Raw genomic sequence first — 13,052 nt, forward strand, 5'->3', positions numbered from 1 at the left:
AACATGGTCTGGTGTAAATCCCCACGTACTCCTTCCTGTGAGAGTCCAGTGTGGGCCGCTTCTGACTTCCCCAAAGACACAGGAAGCAAAGCGAAGCCTGGTTCCTTCTTGTTGTCATCCCTGCCCTTTCTCTCCAGCTGTGGTGGGCTGCCACAGTAAGGGGGGTAGAAAACCTGTCTGCTGTTCCCTTCAGGACTCTTCCCAGCCCTCTCCCCACTCTGGGCACTCAATTCAGGAGCTGTCAGTGCCCCTCCCAATCTAAACTCTGATGGCTGCTTACAAAATCATAGAGGTTAGAGGGGGACTTGATTGATTCCATTATAACCAGAATCTAATGCTTGAAAACCCTCTAAATGCTTCTGACAATGTGGTTATATATTCTATGTTTGATTAGTCACAGCTCCATGGAACTTTCTCTTTCCCAAGGAGTCAGTCTGTATGTCTTATCTATTTGTCTATCATCTGTCAGTATCTATATCTATATCTAATCTATCAATCCAACCATCCATCCACCAGCTATCTATCTATCATCTATCAATCCAACTATCTATGTATCTATCATCCATCCATCCATCTTCTATCAGCCATCCATAGCTATCTTCTATCAGATGTTTATTGCCTTTCTGCCTGCCTGTCTGTCTGTCTGTCTGTCTATCTGAATATCTACCCACCTATCTATCATCACCTGTCTCTCCCTTTACCTATGTAGATGTGTGTGTTCAAAGTAGTGAGTGCACATAATTTAAACACTCTTTGGCTGTTTCTCCTTAATATGTCTCAAGTAGATTTGTGTATTGCCCTTCTGTGATTTGTAAATGTTGAGATTATCTTTTGTTGTCCTGATAATAAAGATGAGAATTTATTTCACCTACTCCTCCTATGCTTGCCCTTCACTTTTCCACTAATCTCCCATTTTGGTTATAACTCTCAGTTTGATTAACTTTGAATTTACATAATTATTGGCATGTGACTATTACTCACAGTGGATCTATTTAATGTATTGTCATTATAAATTATTTTATCCAGAATTAATAACTACTTCGTATTAATAAGTTTGGTTTTTCTATGTACCTATCACTAATTTACCTTTAAATCTCTGAGAGAAATGAAGTCTCTTTTTCATGCACTTACACCCACCATATTCTCTTCTCTGTGTTGAGTTGATTTCCCCTCAGGGCGAACCTTCTTGTAACCTGTGTTGCTTGCTGTAGTCTGAACTGGTTTCCCTCTAGGGCCATACCACAGTGTAGCTACTGTGTCACATTTCATAACTGGGAATTCAGGCTCTTAGTTATAGTTGATCTTATTTTCACTTGTGCCAGTGTTCTGTCTTCTCTAAATGAAATAAGTGTAGTCTCTCCTTCACATACCCGTGGCCTTCAAGTATTTGTCCATGGGACCATAGCTTCTCTTTTCCTTCTATCTTCTCTTCTCTAAGCCCACCACCTCCAGGTCTTTCGACTGTTCTGGTGTGACGTAATCTGGTTTCCCTTTGTCTTCTGGATAATCTCCCTCCATGAGCTGTGTTCTTTGAGGTCCCTTTTAGAATGTGCCACCTAAACTCTTAACATGACCTGATAATTTCAGAATATGGCACCTTTGTTTCTAGACTCTCTACTTTTAACCCACTACCGGGTCTGTTCTGGGGGAGCGGAGGCCTTGGCATCCAAGGTTGGAACAGAATAAATCTTCCCGACAGAAAGAACACAGTATACTGTAGTAGAGTATTTGTCAAATTGGGACGTTATCAGTTATCTGAAGGGTCTCACTACACATTTGAAACTTGTGTATATACACACATGTATGTATGTATGTTATTTTGGTTTCATATATGTATACACACATACATTTTTTATTGATGTACATTATGGACCATACAAGTGACTGCCTTATAACCAGGTTCCCTCATGAGGTTTCAGATCTGTGCTGTCAGTATGGTAGCTACTAGACGCATATGGCTGTTTAAAATTAAGTTGTTAAACTTGGAGAGCCTGGGTGGCTCAGGTGGTTAAATGTTCGACTTTGGCTCGCTCAGGTCATGATCTCACAGCTCGTGGGTTCAAGCCCTGTGTTGGACTCGGAGCCTGGAGTCTGCTTTGGATTCTGTGTCTCCCCCTCCCTCTGCCCCTCCCCCGTTCTCTCTCTCTCTCTCTCTCTCTCTCTCTCTCACACACACACACACACACACACATACACACACACACACACACTCTCTCTCTCTCTCTCTCTCTCTGTCTCTCTCTCTCTCACACACACACACACACACACACACACACCCTTTCTCTCAAAAAGAAACATTAAAATGTTTTTAGATAAAATAAAATTAGATTATTGAAAATTTAAAAATTCAATTCATTGTCTTGGTCTAAGCCACATTACAAGCAATAGCCACGTGTGGCTGTTGGCTACCATTTTGTGTGGCACAGACCTAGTACCTTTCTGTCATTGCAGAAAATTCTATCAGATAGTGTTGGAACCCAGAGCTGGCAGTGCATCACAACTGTGTTGGCACCAATGGAATTACTTTGTCACGTGCTGTAAGAAAAGAGCTGAGGTGTGCTTTAGCATTTGCGACAACGGAAGATCAAATACGAAGACAACTAGCTGATTCTTCTTTGATAGTTCAACAGAGCAAAGCAGTGGATGGACTGAGTCATCACACAGTACATGGTCCTCTAGGCCAAAGCCAAACGAATTTATACGGTGGTAGGACACATTTATACTGAGAGCGGTGGTCTGGGTTCGGCTTCCGATGCCATCAGCACGTTAAATTAGTATTTGTTCATGTCAGTGTTGTTACTTTTGTGGTTCTATTTGTCTCAACTTCTGCAAACTGTAACCTTATGCTGGTTATATAGCTGCGTAAGAGCAATAAGGTAGAGTTTACATATATATATACATATACACACACATATATATATATATATATTTTATTTGTTTGTTTGTTTATTTATTTATTTACTTGCTTGTTCCTATTAAAGTTTGATCCCCTCCTTTGGTGGTCAGATAGAATTGTTTTTCCTCTCAAAGAGATCTCTGAATCATTTGTTACCATATGTCAGTGTAATAACAATGCAGACATATTAGCGGGTACTTATACCTCAGGAGATCTTCTAAGTGCTTTGCACGCATCACTTCTCACGATGTCCCTGTGGGGTCAGCGTTGTTATTGCCCTCCTTCCAGAAAGGAAGAGACTGAGGCACATGGTGTTTAAGTGACTTGTCCACGGTTCCACATCAGGCGGTAGTAAAGCTGGGACGTGAATCAGGCAGCCTGACCACAGAACTGCTTGCTCAGCCATGATGCCGTCCTTACAGTGGTGGGAGACACAGGCACCGTAATCAAGCTTTTTAAAAATTTGTTTTTAATGAACACTCTGAGTGAGATACCTAATCTTCCCAAATCTCAGTGTCCTTACTTATAAAATGGGGGCGATTCTGCTGTCCTCATAGGATCTTTTCAAAGAATAAGTGAAATACATAAAGCCTCTAGCACGGTGCCTGGTACTTGGCAAGAGTTCTTCCCATATGGAAATCTTTTACTCCCCACTTGCTGTCTAGAGGCCGACCCAATACCCTCTTTATTAATGAAGTGAGTGCGTTCTAGTTAGCAGCAAAGTGATACAGAAGGCAGGTTCCTTTCCTGTCTCCCTGGTGGGATATCTCTTGATCTCCCAGAGGAAGCCCCCTGGGTGTGAGGTGCTCCCACCCTTCCAGGGGCTTGCCTGACAGTGAGTCGAGAGCTACACAAAAACCACCTACTCCATCCCCAAATATCTTTGGACTCTTGTTTGGGCCTGCTTTCGTGTACTGTCATTTTGTGTTTTTATTTATTTGTTTGTTTATTTATTTAAATGTTTATTTTTGAAAGAGAGAGAGAGGCACAGCATGAGCGGGGGAGAGGCAAAGAGAGAGACAGAGGGAAACACAGAATCTGAAGCAGGCTCCAGGCTCTGAGCCATCAGCACAGAGCCCGACGTGGGGCTTGAACTCACTGACCGTGAGATCATGAACTGAGTCGAAGTGGGACGCTTAACCGACTGAGCCACCCGGGCGCCCCTCACGTACTGTCATTTTAAAAGACAAAACGAAGGGGAGAACATCCCTGACCGGTGTCCACTGACATGGTCAGCAGAGGCCTCATGCGGGAGGTTGGAGCCTCAGCGGGGCCTTGGGGAGTAAGTTGGTTTTGGGGTTGTTTATAAGATATGGGAGGAACTTTTGGGCTGGTAGGAGGAAATGAGTCAAAGTTCTGGGACAGGAATACACATCAGGTACGTAGGGAACAATGAGTCAACCAGTTTGATACTAATAACTGTGTGGTGTATTTTGCAATCATTAATCAGAGTCACTCTCAGGACTCTTTGGGCTCCAGGCCTCTGAGGAGTCATAGAGAAACAAGGCAGTCAGGACCCCGCTCGTTGCTAGCCTTCATGGAGACTGCACGGGCAGTGCTGAGAGAATGAATGCATCCGGAGACTTGGGTTTCCTCGCTTGCCTTCTGATTGGAGGGTCCTCCCGCATTTGCCAGGAGGGTTCCCTGACTGGGAGTAAACTCAGTGAGTTAGAGAACCAGCACAGGACTGACTTGAGGGTTGCCTACAAAACTCCCCAGCGACCTTGTGGACCCCTCAGTAACTCCAGGATGTGAGAGCAACTCTAGGTGCCCCAGAATTGGTTGGTTCTTGGTCACTATTCTAGTGGTTCCCCATTACGGTGACAGACTATACTCTTTATCACCTTCGATAATTGCTTTCTACTCCTGGCTTTTGCTGTTCATCCCTTTTGATGCCTGGTAGCTTCTGTTTTGATGCCTTCTTTCTTGCTGAGCTGGTTTCTGCCTTTCCTAGAATTCCCCAAGAGAGAGAATCTAATACCAAAATTCTTACAAAGCACTTACCACCAGACCTCATTAACTAGCCCCATACATTGACAGATGGTCATAGTTAGGTGCTCACCTGCAGTCTCATTCATTCATTCATTCATTCATTCACTCATTCATTCACTCACTCATTCATTCACTCACTCATTCATTCAATGTATTGAGCATTTGCCAGGGTCATAGGATTGGTGACAAAAGGGCAGGTGACCTGTATATCCAAAATCTCTCATGAATGCTGTGGCTCCAAGAACAACATAATCTTGGATCTAGTACACGTTTGTGTGTAAGCAAACAGAACTCTTAGGGTAAAACAAAACATAACAAAATAAAACAAAAATTTATTATTTTTGCCTACCATCCATTCAAATCCATTCTGTGATGTTAATTATTCAGCCTTTGAAATCTTGAAGGCCCCCTGGCATTTCTGGTTATTTTCTTTTAGGTGGTTGAAAGTGTCACTCATTCACTTCTGGCCCTCCCTCAAGTTTCATCTCAGTATTTAAATGTGCAGTGCTTTGGAAAAATCCACGGTTTATTTAATGTGGGTCTTCTCCCCTCCTGTAGTTCCAGTGGGCTGCATGCTGGGAGGGAGGGAGGGAAAGAGACATGCAACTTCCTTAGGATTTCTCTTCTCCCCCATGCATCAGTCTTGTCCTTTTCTGGCTCAACAACCCATGGTTTCTGCCCTCCTTCCCTTTCCCAGGTGGGGAGAGGGGATATAAAGAGGAAGGGGAGGAAGGAGAAGTCTTCCTTGATTTGGACTGTTGTGAATGGATTCTGGCATTTTCTGGGCCTGGTAGGTGATTAAAGCCGACGGTTTCTCTCAGGGGCTTCTTGGTGAGTCTATGCAAGACAGATGCTCTGAATACCAAGATGTCCACCTGCATGCTTTGGACACATGCAAAGGCATCTTTCCTCTGGCTGCTGGCATCTGACTTCTTCCTTCACACTTAAGCGTTGGTGGGAAAAGCCCAGCAGAGTGGCTGCCCCAGGTGTTCTTGCTAACAGGTTCTGAGAAAAACCTGGGCAGGTGCTGTCTCTATGGCCTGCGTCTTCTATGCAGGAAGTACTCATGCCTCCTTATTTGTCAGCATGTGCAGTAAAGGTTCCATTAGAAGAGCCAAACTCTCAGTCTGTACCTTCCCTAAAGAAACAATGATCTCCCTTTTCTCAGTACCCTTGACTAAGGGGCTCCTGGGTGGCTTGGGATTGATTCTCTCTCCCTATCTCTCTGCCCTTCTCCTGCTCTCTCTCTCTCTCTCTCAAAATAAATCAATAAATTAAAAAAAAAATAAAGTCTTTAAAAATACCTTTGACTGGGCTCCAAGGAAAAGTTCCCATTTTTATTGGCAAGATTGAGTTTTAGGCAGAAGTATGATGTGGGAGAGCATTGGGGGAGGTGGTGAGGGCCAGGCTTCCATGAAACTGTCTCCTTGTGCTGCTTTCCCTAGAAATGGAACAGGGAAAGCCAGGTGTGAACCTGAATCAGGCGAGTCAATTTAAAGCTCCATGTAGTAAGTTACAAGGATATAACATGATGGATAGATGCGGGAGTAAAGGAGGATCTGATGTTAAAAGATCTGGGTTCAAGTCCCCGCTCGGCAACTTTCTACGTCTCTGAGTCTCAGCTTCCTCACCTATTAAATAGGTGTGTTAATAAGCAATTTCAGAGGGCTCCTGTAAGAATAGAATGAGATGTGTAAACACTTTGTATACTCTGAAATATGAAGTAAATATTGTCATTCATCCAACAAATTCATATCGGCAACATTTATTAAAAGCGAATTATGGATTAAACATTATTTTGGGGTACTGTGGAGGGGATACCAATCTGAACGTGATTATTTCTAGGAGCCAACTCTTTGTAATGTCTCCGGCTGGGGTCTGGGTGGGGGTCTCTGGGAAGGGGGTGTGTAGGGACCCAGACCAAGGGAGAGGTATGCTGAGAGGGAAAGAGGGGCTGAGGCTTCCCTCAGGTCTGCAAAACACAGAATTAGTGAGTTTCTGTATGTGTGGAAAGTATTGTTCATCGACCTTTGCAGACCTCAGCCTTTTGATTCAGATTAGAACCAGGAAATGTTCAAGCTAGAGGGGATCATAGATATCATCTTCGCTGACCCCTTATTTTGAGGCCCCAGGAGATTAAATGACTTGTTCAAGGTTTCACAGTGAGTGAGAAGCAGAGCTGTTTCAGAACAAATGACCCAGACGTTTCGGAACCTCAGTCCATGGCCTTTCACTCCTCACTTCCCTTGTCCACTTTCTTCCTCCTGCGAGTAGGAACGTTTGGTAAACATCTGTGAGCATTTTCTTCTGGGGCAAAGGAAAGAGAAGTATTGATTTTCTGTATAAATAAGAGAACTGTGGTATTCTGTGATATTAATAGCACTTTTGGAACAAAGGACCCAAACACTGGGTGCTTCTGAAGATAGCTACCTGTTTTCACCTCATTAGATGGACTTCTCAGGCTTCATTTCAGCAGAACGTCTATTTTTTTAAAATGCGATAATAGCCTCAATATAGTCATGATAATTTCACAGCTCACCTGTCAGACTATCAGCTTGCTTTTATTGTCACCTCTGGTAACGTGGATTCCGTAGCCCTTTGGCCTACACGATGGTTTATTTTCCTCAACAGGCTTTTCACATCTGGAACAATTCCGTTTCATGTGCATTTATAGATTGCTCTTTGCATAGGTCATCGTGGTACCAAAAATGGAAAAAAAGGCAAGCAAACAGAGCAGCTCCAAAATGGGTTTAGCTTTATACTTGTGTTTAATTTGAAGCTTGAGATGCTAAGTCCACCTGATTGTTCTTTCCCTGTAATCACCTTTAAATTTTTTTAAATGTTTATTTATTTTTGAGAGAGAGAAAGAGAGACAGACAGACAGACAGACAGAATTGGAAGCAGGCCCCAGGCTCTGAGCTGTCAACACAGAGCCCAATGCAGGGATCAAACTCATAAGCAGTGAGATCGTGACCGGAGCTGAAGTTGGACGCTTTACTCACTGAGCCACCCGGCGCCCCACCTTGTAATCACCTTTTTAGGTGATTTATCCACCCCCACTCCGCCCCATCCACCCTTCCCCACCAGCAAACATCTGGCAAGCACTGATATTTATATTGTTTCCATAGTTTTGCCTTTTCCAGAATGTCATATAGTTGGAGCTGTGTATCCTTTTCAGATTAGTGTCTTTCCCTTAGTAATATGCTTTTAAGGTTCCTCATGCCTTTCCATGGCTTGAGAGCTTCTTCATTTATAGTACTGGATAATTGTCTTTGTCTAGATGGACCATAGTTTATTTATCCGTTCACCTACTGAAGGACATCTTGGCCAAGTTTTGGCAATTATGAACGGAACTACTATAAACATCTCTGTGTAGGTGTTTGTGTGGATATGAGTTCTGTGCTCCTTTAGGTAAATATCAAGGAGTACAATTGCTGGATTGTATGGTAAGAGTATATTTAATTTTGTAAGGAAATACCTAACTGTCTTCCACAGTGGCTGCACCATTTTGCATTCCCGCCAGCGACAAGTGAGAGTTCCTCTTGATCTACATGCTCATCAGCATTTGGTGTTGTCTCTGTTCCAGATTTTGGTTAGTCTAATAGGGATGTAGTGACATTTCATTATTGTTTTCATTCGAACTCTCCTGATGACATGTGATGTGGAAAATCTTTTTGTATACTTATTTGCCATCCATATATCTTCTTTGGTGAGGTCTCTATTAAGGTCTTTGGACAAGTTTTTAATTGGGTGGTTTTTTTTTTTAATTTTTAAATTTAATTTAAATCCAAGTTAGTTAACATATAGTGTAATCATGATTTCAGGAGTAGAATTTAGTGATTCATCACTGACACATAGCACCCAGTACTCATCCCAACAAGTGCCTTCCTTAATGTCCATTGTCCATTGAGCCCATCTCCCCACCCAACAACCCTCCAGTAACCCTCTGTTTGTTCTCTGTATTTAAGAGTCTCATATGGTTTGTCTCCCTCTCTGTTTTTATCTTATTTTTCCTTCCTTTCTCGTGTTCATCTGTTTTGTTTCTTAAATTCCACATATGAGTGATATCATATGATATTTTTCTCTGACTTACTTCACTTAGTGTAATACGCTCTAGTTCCATCCATGTTTTTCCAAATGGCAAGATTTCATTCTTTTTCGTTGCTGAGTAATATTCCATTGTCTGTATATACCACAGTTTCTTTTTTTTTTTAATTTTTTTAACGTTTATTTACTTTTGAGACAGAGAGAGACAGAGCATGAATGGGGGAGGGGCAGAGAGAGAGGGAGACACAGAATACGAAGCAGGCTCCAGGCTCTGAGCCATCAGCCCAGAGCCCGACGTGGGGCTCGAACTCACAGACCGTGAGATTGTGACCTGAGCCGAAGTCGGACGCTTAACCGACTGAGCCACCCAGGCGCCCCTATACCACAGTTTCTTAATGCAGTCAGTGAACATCTGGGCTCTTTCCATACTTTGGCTATTGTTGATAGTGCTGCTATACACGTTTGGATGCATGTGCCCCTTCAAATCAGCATTTTTGTATCCTTCGGATAAATACCTAGTAGTGCAATTTCTGGGTCATAGGGTAGTTCTATTTTTAATTTTTGAGGAAACTGCCTACAGTTTTCTGGAGTGGCTGTGCCACTTTGCACCAGGAGTGCAGGAGTTCCCCTTTCTCTGCATCCTCACCAATGTCTGTTGCTTCCTGAATTGTTAATTTTAGCCATTCTGACAGGTGTGAAGTTGTGGTTTTGATCTGTATTTCCCTGATGATGAGTTATGTTGAGTATCCTTTCATGTGTCTGTTAGCAATCTGGATGTCTTCTTTTGAAAAGTGTCTGTTCGTGTCTTTTGCCCATTTCTTCACTGGATTATTTGTTGTTTGGGTGTTGAGTTTGATAAGTTCTTTATAGATTGTGGATACTAACCCTTTATCTGATATGTCATTTGCAAATATTTTCTCCCATTCTGTCGGTTGCTTTTTAGTTTTGTTGATTATTTCTTTCACTGTGCAGAAGCTTTTTATCTTGATGAGGTCCCAATAGTCATTTTTGCTTTTGTCTCCCTTGCTTTGAGAGACATTTCTAGTAAGAAGTTGCTGTAGCCAAGATCAAAGAGGTTGTTGCCAGTGTTGTCCTCTAGGATTTTGATGGTTTCCTGTCTTACATTTAGGTCTTTCATCTATTTGAGTTTATTTTTGTGTATAATGTAAGAAAGTGGTCCAGGTTCATTCTTTTGCATGTCGCTGTCCAGTTTTTCCAACACCATTTCCTGAAGAGACTGTCCTTTTTCCCATTGGATATTCTTTCCTGCTTTGTCAAAGATTAGTTGGCCATACATTTGTGGGTCAATTTCTGGGTTGTCTATCCTATTCCATTGATCTGTGTGTCTGTTTTTGTGCTCATACATACTGTCTTGATGATTATAGCTTTGTAATACAGCTTGAAGTCTGGAACTGTAAGGCCCTGAGCTTTGGTTTTCTTTTTTAACATTACTTTGGCTATTTGGAGTCATTTCTGTTCCATACAAATTTTAGAATTGTTTGTCCTAGCTCTGTGAAGAATGCTGGTATTATTTGATTGGGATTGCATTGACTATGTAGTTTGCTTTGGATAGTATCGACATTTTAACAATATTTGTTCTTCCAATCCATGAGCATGGAATGTTTTTCCATTTCTTTGTGTCTTCTTCAGTTCCTTTCATAAGTTTTCTATAGTTTTCAGCATATAGATTTTTTACCTCTTTGGTTAAGTTTATTCCTAGGTATTTTATGGGTTTTGGTGCAATTATAAATGAGATTGATTCCTTGATATATTTTTCTGCTGCTTCATTATTGGTGTACAGAAATGCCACAGATTTCTCTACATTGATTTTATATCCTGCGGTTTTGCTGAATTCATGTATCAGTTCTAGCAGTTTTTTGGTGGAATCTTTTGGGTTTTCCATGTAGAATATCATATCATTTGTAAAGAGTGAAAGTTTGACTTCTCCCTTGCCAGTTTGAATGCCTTTTATTTCTTTTTGTTGTCTGATTGCTGAGGCTGGCACTCCCAACACTATGTTGAATAACAGTGGTGAGAATGGACATCCCTGTCATCTTCCTGACCTTAGAGGGAAAGCCCTAAGTTTTTCCCCATTGAGGGTGATATTAGTGGTGGGTCTTTTGAATATGGCCTTTATGATCTTGAGGTATGATCCTTCTATCCCCACTTTCTTGATTTTTATCAAAAAACTATGCTGTATTTTTTCAAATGCTTTTTCTGCATCTTTGAGAGGGTCATGTGGTTCTTATCTTTATTAATGTGCTGTGTCACATTGATTGATTTGTGGATATTGAACTAGCCCTGCATCCCAGGAATAAGTCCCACTTGGTCATAGTGAATAATTCTTTTAATGTATTGTTGGATCTGGTTTGCTTAGTATCTTGTTGAGAATTTTTGCATCCATGTTCATCAGAGAAATTAGTGAGCTCTTTGTCTGGTTTTGGAATCAAGGTAATGCTGGTCTTGTAGAATGAGTTTGAAAGTTTTCCTTCCATTTCTATTTTTTTTTTTTTTGGAACAGCTTCAAAAGAATAGGTGTTAACTCTTCTTTAAATATTTGGCAAAATTCCCCTGGAAAGCCATCAAGCCTTAGACTCTAGTTTGTTGGGAAATTTTTGATTTCTGATTCAATTTCCATAATGGTTATGGGTCTGTTCAAATTTTCCATTTCTTTAAAAAAATTTTTTTTTAACGTTTATTTATTTTTGAGGCAGAGAGAGAGACAGAGCATGAACGGGGGAGGGGCAGAGAGAGAGGGAGACACAGAATCGGAAGGAGGCTCCAGGCTCTGGGCCATCAGCCCAGAGCCCGACGCGGGGCACGAACTCACGGACCGCGAGATCGTGACCTGAGCTGAAGTTGGACGCTTAACCGACTGAGCCACCCAGGCGCCCCTCAAATTTTCTATTTCTTTTGTTTCAGTTTTGGTAGTTTATGTGTTTCTAGAAATTTGTCCATTTATTCCAGCTTGCCCAATTTGTTAGCATATAATTGCTTGTAATATTCTCTTATTATTTGTATTTCTGTGGTGTTGGTTGTGATCTATCCTCTTTCATTTGTTATTTTATTTATTTGGGTCCTTTCCTTTTCCTTTTTAATAAATCTGGCTAAAGGTTTATCAATTGTGTTAATTTTTTCAAAGAACCAGCTCCTGGTTTCATTGATCTGTTGTGTTTTTTTATTTCAATATCATTGATCTCTTCATTTATAAGTCTTTATTATTTCCCTTCTTCTGCTGGTTTTGGGCTTTAGTTGCTGTCCCCTTTCCAGCGCCTTTAGGTGTAAGATTAGGTTTTGTATTTGAAACACTTCTTCCTTCTTTAGGAAGCCAGGTTCACTATATACTTCCCTCTTATGACCGCTTTTGCTGCATCCCAGAGGTTGTGATTGTCATGTTTTCATTTTCATTGGCTTCCATGTACTTTTTAATTTCCTCTTTAATTTCTTGGCTAACCCGTTCATTCTTTAGTAAAATGTTCTTTAATCTCCAAGTATTCCTGGTCTTTCCAAATTTTTTCTTGTGGTTGATTTCATGTTTCATAGTGTTGTGGTCTGAAAATATGCATGGTATGATCTCAGTCTTTTTGTACTTGTTGAGGGCAGATTTGTAACCCAGTATATAATCTATTCTGGAGAATGTTCCATGTGCACTCAAGAAGAATGTGTATTATGCTGCTTTAGGATGAAATGTTCTGAATATATCTGTTAAATCCATCTGGTCCAGTGTGTCATTCAAAGCTATTGTTTCCTTGTTGATTTTCTGCTTATATGATCTGTCCATTGTTGTAAGTGAGGTATTGAAGTCCCCTACTGTTACGGTATTATTATCAATTATTTCTTTATGTTTGTGATTAATTGATTTATATATCTGTGTGCTTCAATTTGGGGACATAAATTTTTACAGTTGTTAGATACTCTTCATGGATAGCTTCCTTAATTATAATATAATGCCCTTCTTCATCTCTTGTTATAGTCTTTGTTTTATTTATTTTTATTTATTTTAAAAATTTTTTTAATGCTTATTTATTTTTGACAGAGAGAGAGAGAGACAGAGAGCGAGAGCGCGTGTGAGCATGAGTGGGGGAGGGGCAGAGAGAGAGGGAGACCCAGAATTCAA

The 13,052-nt window shown here is 41.1% G+C and overlaps 1 protein-coding gene across 2 annotated transcripts in view; it reads left to right on the plus strand.

The window, feature by feature from the left end:
- PFKFB3 (6-phosphofructo-2-kinase/fructose-2,6-biphosphatase 3) overlaps positions 1 to 13,052 on the plus strand; it is a 952,670-nt gene that overhangs the window by 282,525 nt on the left and 657,093 nt on the right. The window lies entirely within an intron of this gene.

Source organism: Panthera uncia, chromosome B4 (genome assembly GCF_023721935.1).
Source record: "Panthera uncia isolate 11264 chromosome B4, Puncia_PCG_1.0, whole genome shotgun sequence".
Classification (NCBI taxonomy): Eukaryota; Metazoa; Chordata; class Mammalia; order Carnivora; family Felidae; genus Panthera; species Panthera uncia.